Source organism: Periplaneta americana, chromosome 16, assembly GCF_040183065.1.
Source record: "Periplaneta americana isolate PAMFEO1 chromosome 16, P.americana_PAMFEO1_priV1, whole genome shotgun sequence".
Classification (NCBI taxonomy): domain Eukaryota; kingdom Metazoa; phylum Arthropoda; class Insecta; order Blattodea; family Blattidae; genus Periplaneta; species Periplaneta americana.
In genome coordinates this window covers 122,213,210-122,222,236 of record NC_091132.1, presented here as the reverse complement: position 1 = coordinate 122,222,236, position 9,027 = coordinate 122,213,210, and the positions used below count along the sequence as shown (strand labels likewise).

The 9,027-nt window shown below is 34.7% G+C and overlaps 1 protein-coding gene across 1 annotated transcript in view; it reads left to right on the top strand.

The window, feature by feature from the left end:
* Window positions 1-3,351: 3,351 nt before the first annotated feature.
* Window positions 3,352-9,027, top strand: part of LOC138691192 (glucose dehydrogenase [FAD, quinone]-like) — a 61,146-nt gene continuing 55,470 nt past the window's right edge. The window contains exon 1 of the mRNA XM_069812974.1: window positions 3,352-3,412. The gene's annotated coding sequence lies outside the window, so the exon portion shown is untranslated. The remainder of the gene's footprint in view (window positions 3,413-9,027) is intronic.

Sequence of the window (9,027 nt, the reverse complement as noted above, 5' to 3'; positions counted from 1 at the left end):
GGGAAAGAAGACAGAGGACGGACACTGGAAAGTTTTCTTTTCTCAATCGTACTATCAGGAACTGGAGTATGTTGTGTTAGTGAAGTCTATTGTGTAAGTGAAATGTGTTTGTGTCAGTGAAGTTCTATAGTTCATAGTGGCTGTGAGAAGTATTTGAACACTGAAATAGTTTTGAAGTGTTAGTGAAATCAGGATAGAATCAGTGCAGTGAGTGAGTTGATAGCGAAATAAGTGTAGTGCCGAAATGTACTTGTGCAGGTATGAACTTAGGGTTAAGATACAAATTAGATTTACTTTAAATGTTATTTTAAGTGAACGTGCTTCATTTAATTTAGGATGCTCCTTGTTATTATTATTATTATTATTATTATTATTATTAATATTATTATTATTATTATTATTATTATTTATCATTATTATTAATTATTATTGTTTTTTATTAGTTGTGTTTATTATTAATTGTCATTATTGAGTGTAATAAGTTATCACTGCCACCGGGTATATACCCATTTGCAGTGTGAATAAATACATACATACATACATACATACATACATACATACATACATACATACATACATACATACATACATACATACATAGAAGTAACTAGGTACAGTACGTTGTTTATAAAGACATCCGTATCTTACAGACTACACAGCTTGTGTAACAGAAATTACACACAATATACTCTTTTGAATGACATTAAAAAGATACACTTACAACAACCAAAAGTAAGAATTTCATTTTGACACACTTTATTCTTGTCATTTTGAATTTAGTGCCATGAGTAGGCTTAGTATTCCAGCTACCTAAAGACTGAAGTTAAAGACACATTGGGTACATAGTACGCCGAACAAAGGTAATGCAAGGGATAAGGATATAAACAAACAGGTCGTCGCTGCGTTCGTGGAGTATAGTCAACTCCCGACATTCTGAAGCTATACTAGTAAACACATGTTTGAGCCGTGATGTTCATTTTCGTCGTGATCTTTGCAGTGAGTACAGTAATAACGTGCATTCGTAAGTTACGGAACTTGAACATATGCGGATGTCACTAGAAATTATTTTATATTGCAAGAAATTCCTTCAGTAGTACATGACTTTATTGGTGCATGATGTAGTACAAGATATTCCTATTGTCTGATATTTTTTCATGTTTCATTAGGATATTGCATGTCGTTCGTCACTGAAAACCCACTAATTTTATATGTACTTCTCTAGAAATTTCCTAAAATATAGATTATTTAATTCATTGATTGGAATGTTGACACTGAACAACATGGTAGGCTACATAAATCCATGTTGAACGTCGAGTTCATATCTTCATAATTTTCAGATTTTGATGATACTGGTTCTTTTTTATTACGTTCAACACACTTTCTGTGCCTTTTGGTATTGCAGTGTCTTTCAATGCACTGTCTTGGTCACTTTTACGTTTATTTCACACAATTTATATGTAATGTTGTATATATTGAAAGTTAAAATATTAGTTCAAATATCCCTAATTATGTCCTGCAATATTACACACTTGAGCATCTTACCTAAGGCATTTTACCTCTGCAATGAACCTTCAATTCTTATTGAATTTGGTATTTCCAAGAAACTAGTTAGATTAATTAAAATGTGTCTCAGTGAAACGTATAGCAGAGTTCGTATAGGTCAGTTTCTGTCAGATGCGTTTCCAATTCACTGTGGGCTGAAGCAAGGAGATGCACTATCACCTTTACTTTTTAACTTTGCTCTAGAGTATGCCATTAGGAAATTCCAAGATAACAGAGAGGGTTTGGAATTGAACGGGTTACATCAGATGATTATCTATGCGGATGACGTGAGTATGTTAGGAGAAAATCCACAAACGATTAGGGAAAACACGGGAATTTTACTGGAAACAAGTACAGAGATAGGTTTGGAAGTAAATCCCGAAACGACAAAGTATATGATTATGTCTCGTGACGAGAATATTGTACGAAATGAAAATATAAAAATTGGAAATTTATCTTTTGAAGAGGTGGAGAAATTCAAATATCTTGGAGCAACATAAACAAATATAAATGATACTCGGGAGGAAATTAAACACAGAATGAATATGGGAAATGCCTGTTATTGTTCGGTTGAGAAGCTTTTATCATCCAGTCTCCTGTCAAAAAACCTGAAGTTAGAATTTATAAAACAGTTATATTACCGGTTATTCTTTATGGTTGTGAAACTTTGAGAGAGGAACATAGGTTAAGGGTGTTTGAGAATAAGGTGCTTAGGAAAATATTTGGGGCTAAAAGGGGTGAAGTTACAGGAGAATGGAGAAACTGCACACATTGTATTCTTCATCTGACATAATTAGGAACATTAAATCCAGACGTTTGAGATGGGCAGAGCATGTAGCACGTATGGGCGAATCCAGAAATGCATATAGAGTGTTAGTTGGGAGGCCGGAGGGAAAAAGACCTTTAGGGAGGCCGAGACGTAGATGGGAAGATAATATTAAAATTGATTTGAGGGAGGTGGGATATGATGATAGAGAATGGATTAATCTTGCACAGGTTAGGGAACAATGGCGGGCTTATGTGAAGGCGGCAGTGAACCTCCGGGTTCCTTAAAAGCCAGTAAGTAAGTAAGTAAGTAATGAACCTTCAATCAGCCACAAAGATGTAGTCATTTAAATAATACGTCTAGTAAGAGCAGTGATCGATAAGACTACTCACTATGACTGCGTCCCGGTTTTGACTTTCTAGAGAAAGAGGGCAGAGGATGTGTAACTATTTTGTATACGAACGTACGTATACCTGCGCTGTGACGTCACATATACTTCGAATAAGGCAACTTCATTTCAGTTTATAGGTAGCTGGAATACGAAGCCTAGCCATGAGTTATTGCAGTACACAACAAGCTACATATTTATATTTTATACACAAGTTAATTTAAAATGTTCATCACTTTCCTTCAATAAAGACGAAAAGTTATAAGTTTCCTATTATATTTTCAAGTATTAACTGACTACGTAAAACACTCAAACAAAGGCGGACTTCCACAATATAAACGAATATAAATCTAAAATGTGTTAAGGAGATGAAATTACAGACAATTTTTCGTATTATGACAAGTTGCCACAGTAATTCATTTCCGGCACTAATTCAATTATGATATGCGTATTATATGAAACGTGGTAATATAAATCACACGAGGGTTATTGACGCACAGCTGACATTAATAATTAATGACGATGATAGAAGCATAAATCTATTTACAAGATAAAAGTACTGTTGTACCTTATAAATAGTAAGGAATTATTTACTGAGTACTTTCATTCGTGTCGTATTAATTACACAGCTGTTATTTTTTAAGCAATAGATAACATGAAGATATATAAACTGGGTTGACAAATGTTATTGTATTATACATCTCACCTTGGACGAGGTAAGTTTTATATCTACCATTTTAAACACAAAATACTCTCAATTTCGTGAAAATTAGAGGAACGATTTTATGTATTTTTTGTTACTCTTTTCTTTAATTATGAGTTAATATAAATTCGCAAGAATATAAACTTCATGAGTTTACAGGAAAATCTAATTATCTTCAAATATAAATACCACGTAAGGTTTTTCGTTATTTTGCGACCAACGACCGGCTATTACATTCGTTTTCTAGCTACGTAGAAATCGGGATTCAAATCAAATGCGATTCTACAGCAAGTGAATTTGTAGTGACTATTACACTTTTACTACGTCACACTACTTTTGACCAATAAAACGGTACGAAAGGACGTGTTTCAACCAATCATGGCTGCTTATCGCACAATTTTATCGCGTCCCTAGCATTTGTTTAATTTTATCTCATCCCTAGCATTTGTTTATTTTTATAACTACCCTAGCATTTGTTTCTTTGTTTGCCAACATTTCAAACTGCACTGGTCTGGACGTCAAAAAACAGAAAATTACAAACCACTCCATTCGATACATAGCACTTTCAAATATGACTCGCATTGACATTCAAGAACAAGAATTAATAAAGATCACTGGTCATAGCTATGCATCTTCACTGAAATCCTATTTACAAATAAATGAAGAGCACCACTCGGAAATCCTGAATAAGTTGAGGAATACGCCATGTACATCAACGAGTTCACTTCTTTTACGCACACGTCCAATATAACATCAACTGACCACCACCCACTTAAACATTCAAATTTGAAAATTGTACTTTCAATAATTGTTTCTTTTAAAATTATTCATTTTTATTTGTTATTCCATCATCGTTAATTAAAACGTTTCTTGTTTATTTCATCACCCCTAATTAAAACTTTTCTAACACTTGTTTATATTATTTAGGTTATGTTTGTTATAGCTTCTGCTATATGATATTATGGATAGTCACGTATCAGAGATTGTTTAATACTAAGATTTATTGAAAATCATGTCAAGTGACGTTGATTACTGGGATCCGGATGACTGAAGTGGAATTCAAATGTTTTAATAAAAATGAAACTGAATCAACAAAGCCTTCTTGACTAGTAACCGTCCACAGAGTTCAATGAATATTCCATAGTTGGCACAATTGATAACAAGAAAACACAATCATAAAACACTACTGCCATCTAGCGTAATGTTGAGATGGTACAATAATGCATTTGTAGACAGTTGTATTTTCGTAAGCCAATTAATATTTTATTGTATTGGAGTACTTCGTTACTTCTAATCTTTATATACTTTCTTCTAATCGTGTAGTCAATTAAATCCCACTGGAGTTTTGATTTTCTCTGGATAAATCAAAACCTCTAGTGAGATTACTGTTGATGAAAATGTGGTATCATTGCATGTTTTCGAGCTCACCTCTCTACTCTTATCATTGATTGCGGTGAAAGTGAGAAAAGCATTGTAACTTGTGGACTACAGTGCACATGAAGGAATAAGCTGTTATTAAATGCTTGATATTAACTAGTAAGAAAGTATTATTTTAAAAGCGATCCTATTACTAAACCAAAGTAGGCTATCAAATTCTATTTTTAAATAAATTGCTTCTGCGGCCTTGTACGACGTGCATTTGAAAAGTTCATGGTCTGACACATAGATATCTTTCAAAACGTGTCAACAATGCCGCCATTGTTAGCGCCCATTTTTCTTTAGTTCAACCACAAAAAAAAATCATAATTTTCTGTTGACTAATTTTATATAATTTAATTTTGAAGTTAGTGCGCCGAACAGACTGGCAAAAATAGAAATATCGAGTTTCATGCTATCATTAACTATTTCGTAAAAAGGGATGGTAATTTCATAGAAGACGGGCACTTGGTTGAATGTAGTAAGCATTACCAACTTTCTTTATTTCAGAGTTAAATGTTTGTGATCTTTTAGTGACTTTTATATGTTAGTTCTAGGTTTTTTATACTAGGTGTTGCCGTGATTTTGTTTCGATTTGATTGCTTACATTTGTCACTTGTTCTAGAATTTTCATTAATTTTGAATGGATAATGACGTCAGTTGTTCTTGGTTGTTTGACGTGAGTGGTTGTTATATTGTGTCTGATGGCTAAAACTATTGAAAGTTTGTCATTTTATGATATTTGTGAAAGATGTGTGAACATAGAACAAATTATTAAATTTTGTGTCGATTTTGGTTTAGTTCTTTCGCTGGTGAATAAGAATTGTGTTGAATGTTGAGGAGAAAACTGTTTTTATGTGGTTTAAAAGAATTATTTACTGAATTTTCTGTATAAGTTAAGGTGTAATAAGTGTTCGAGGAGAATTTAATTTAGTGTAAACACATGGTTTATTTATGCGAAGTTGATTGTACGACAAAGTGTTGGTTCAGTGCTTTATTCCTGCATAGTTTGTTTAAATTGCCTTAAAGCCTGTGTCATATACTGGAAGTCAAGTGGTTGTCGTTGAAGACGTCAATGAGAATTGAATTTTATTTGATAAGGTGCTAAATTATTATTTTTGTGTTTTAGTAATTTTTGGGGGTAAAGTGCGGACGAAAACTGCCTGAAAAGTACTGCCAACTATGAAGTTCGAATGCCACCAAACGCCAAAAAAATCAAAGGCGAAAAATAAATTATATTTCAATTTTTTTGGAGGGCTTGTTCCTCTACAAAAATATGGATATATATTTGATTTTCCATCTTTGTTTTTGTGATGTTTGGTGACATTTGAACTTCATAGTTGGCAGAACGTTTTTGGTAGTTTTCGTCAGATATGTTGGATTTGGCCCGTCTTCTAGGAAATTACCAAAGGGAATTAATCCAACAGAAATTGAAGCAGGCATGGATGCTACATTGGGGGAATTCCCATAGCGTTTTCGACTGTGAAAAAATGGGCGGCACAATTTAAACATGCTCAAGAGAGTGTGGAAGACGACAACCCCAGTGGAAGTCCACTAACAATAACATGGGAAGAAATCGTAGAAAAAATATACGATGGTGTTGAATGATCGTCGACTGAAAGTGCGGGAAATTAGCGAGGTTATGAGTACCTCAACTCAAAGGATGAGCCACGTCTTACAAGGAGAGGACACGCTCTGTATATCACCGAATGAAATAAGATTGTGTGAGATGAAAGTACAAGATGTACTGTTTAAAGTCATACCTGGTATGGGTGGCCAATGACCCCTCGTTTTGGAAATATTGGCTGTTGTTTGTGACATACTTCCGTTAGGTACCTAATATGGAAGCATTAGACTGTGTAAAAACGTAGCTCAAATGGTTGGGTGCTGAGTTGTTATGCAGGCAACCTGAGTTCGAATCTTAACTGGTCCTATATATATTTTTTTTAATTTTAATAATGATTAATAGTGTGATCACAGTAATCTATTTACATATATCATATTTTTCAATGTATTGAACGCTTCATCATGTTTTAAACAAATTACTAATTAACTAACATTGTATTGTAAAGGATAAACAAGGAAATATTGCTCACGTAGGCAGGTCACTGGAGTCTGTACTGCTTCTATTCCACTTCATTTTGTACATGATTCATTATGATAAATGTCATAAAAACACACAAAACATACATATTTCCTGCACCATGCACAGCAAATGAAAGAAGCTTGTTCACAGTCACACACATTTTTCCGCACTTCTGCTGCGAAACAGACATCTTTCACATTCACAAACACTTCTCGTTCGTTTATTAATTTTGATGCATACCACGCATATTTCAACATGGCTTTGAATATAGGAGCTGACAACTGAAAGTGAATTAAGGAGTGAATTTTGAGGGCATCCTCCCTTGAAGCAATTTGTCGTCCAGTTTGTAAAAGGAAAGAGCTATTTTGCAAATATTTGATAAAAATCTTCACTTGTCTAGAAAAATGAACATCACAGGACTGGCATAATCCAGTACATTTGGGTGAAATCACTTTAAGGTTGCACGTTACTTCATTTTCTTCATTTGTAAATATTTCATCATACAAAGAAAGATTTACCTGCCCTTCCCACGAGTCCAGAATTAGAAGAAATGGCTGCTCTTTCACATATGTATTTATTACTTTCTCCAGGTATTGCTTATGGAGTTGAGATGTCAGCTTTCCTGATGAAGAACGTGTTCCACATATATTTCCGAAACTAGAAGCGAGTTCATCTACTTGACGTTGCACTCTTGGGCCAAATTGTCCTTTTGGTTCTAATAATAATAATAATAATAATAATAATAATAATAATAATAATAATAATAATAATAATAATAATAATAATACTAATATCAAGTTTTAAAAATGAGAAGGCATTAGGATTCGAACTGGGGTTGCCTGGATGACAACTTAGCATGGAACCATATGAGCTACGCTGTTACGTAGTCTAATGCTTCCCTATTAGGCACCTAACGGAAGTATGTCACAAACAATAGGCAATATTTCCAAAACGAGGGGTCATTGGCCACCCATACCAGGTATGACTTTGAACAGTACGTCTTGTACTTTCATCTCACACAATATTATTTAATTCGGTGATATACAGAGGGTGTCCTCTCCTTGTTAGTCAATGTCTTGGGCATGTTCAATGTCTCAGCAAGGTGGTTCCGCGTTTATTAACACCGAACAAAAGCACGTAAAGCTTCGAGTAATTGTCTGGCTCGATTCGAGAAAAATACTCCCGAATTTTTTAGGCGATTTGTGACCACTGATGAAACCTGGACTCACTACTACATACCAGAGATAAAACAGCAGTCGAAAGATAGAAAGCACAATGATTCTCCACCTCCAAAGAAAGCAAAAGCTCTTCAATCGGCTGGGAAAGTCATGGTGTCCGTGTTCTGGGATTCTAAGAGGATAATCATGATTATTATGTAGCAAAGGGAGAACAATACTCGGAGAATAGTATTCAAATCTCCTGCAGCATCTGAAGGAAACTTCTTGAGAAGAGGCCGGGTATGGCAAGAAGAAAGTGTTGTTTCATCACGACAGTGCTTACACGTCTGCAATCGCGGTTGCTAAAACACACGAACTATTACTGTTCGAATTGTTGTCGCACTCCCCTACTGACTAGATCTCGTACTATCAGATTTCTTCATTTTACCAAAGCTTACAGCTCACTTGGCTGGGAAGAAATTTTCGTCCAAATGAAGAAGTTATCGCAGCAGCAGAAGAGGTTTTTGCAGATCTTGAGCAATCTTTGCACAGTAGTGGCAAAAAAACCGGATCGACCCTTGTAGCTGATTTCAGAGCCTTCTTCACTCCAGAGCATGATAGACTGGTAACTAAGACTTTCGTGGTTCGAATCCTGCCTGGGAAGGAAACTTTTCTTTGTTCCTTATCAAATTTATTCCCAATACTTTTCGATTGCTGGTAAAATTCACATTCTGGGAATAATAATTTAATTAAGTAGTAAAATATCGCTGCAATCGATAAGTATTGGGAATAAATTTGAATAAGGAACAAAAAAAGTTTCCTTCCCAGGCAGGATTCGAAAAACGAAAGTCTGGAGTGAACAAGGTTCTGAAATCAGCTACAAGGGTCGGTCCGGTTTTTTTTTTTTTACCACTACTGTACAAGAAAGATATAGCAGAACTGGAGCAGACTGGACCAAGTGTGTGAATC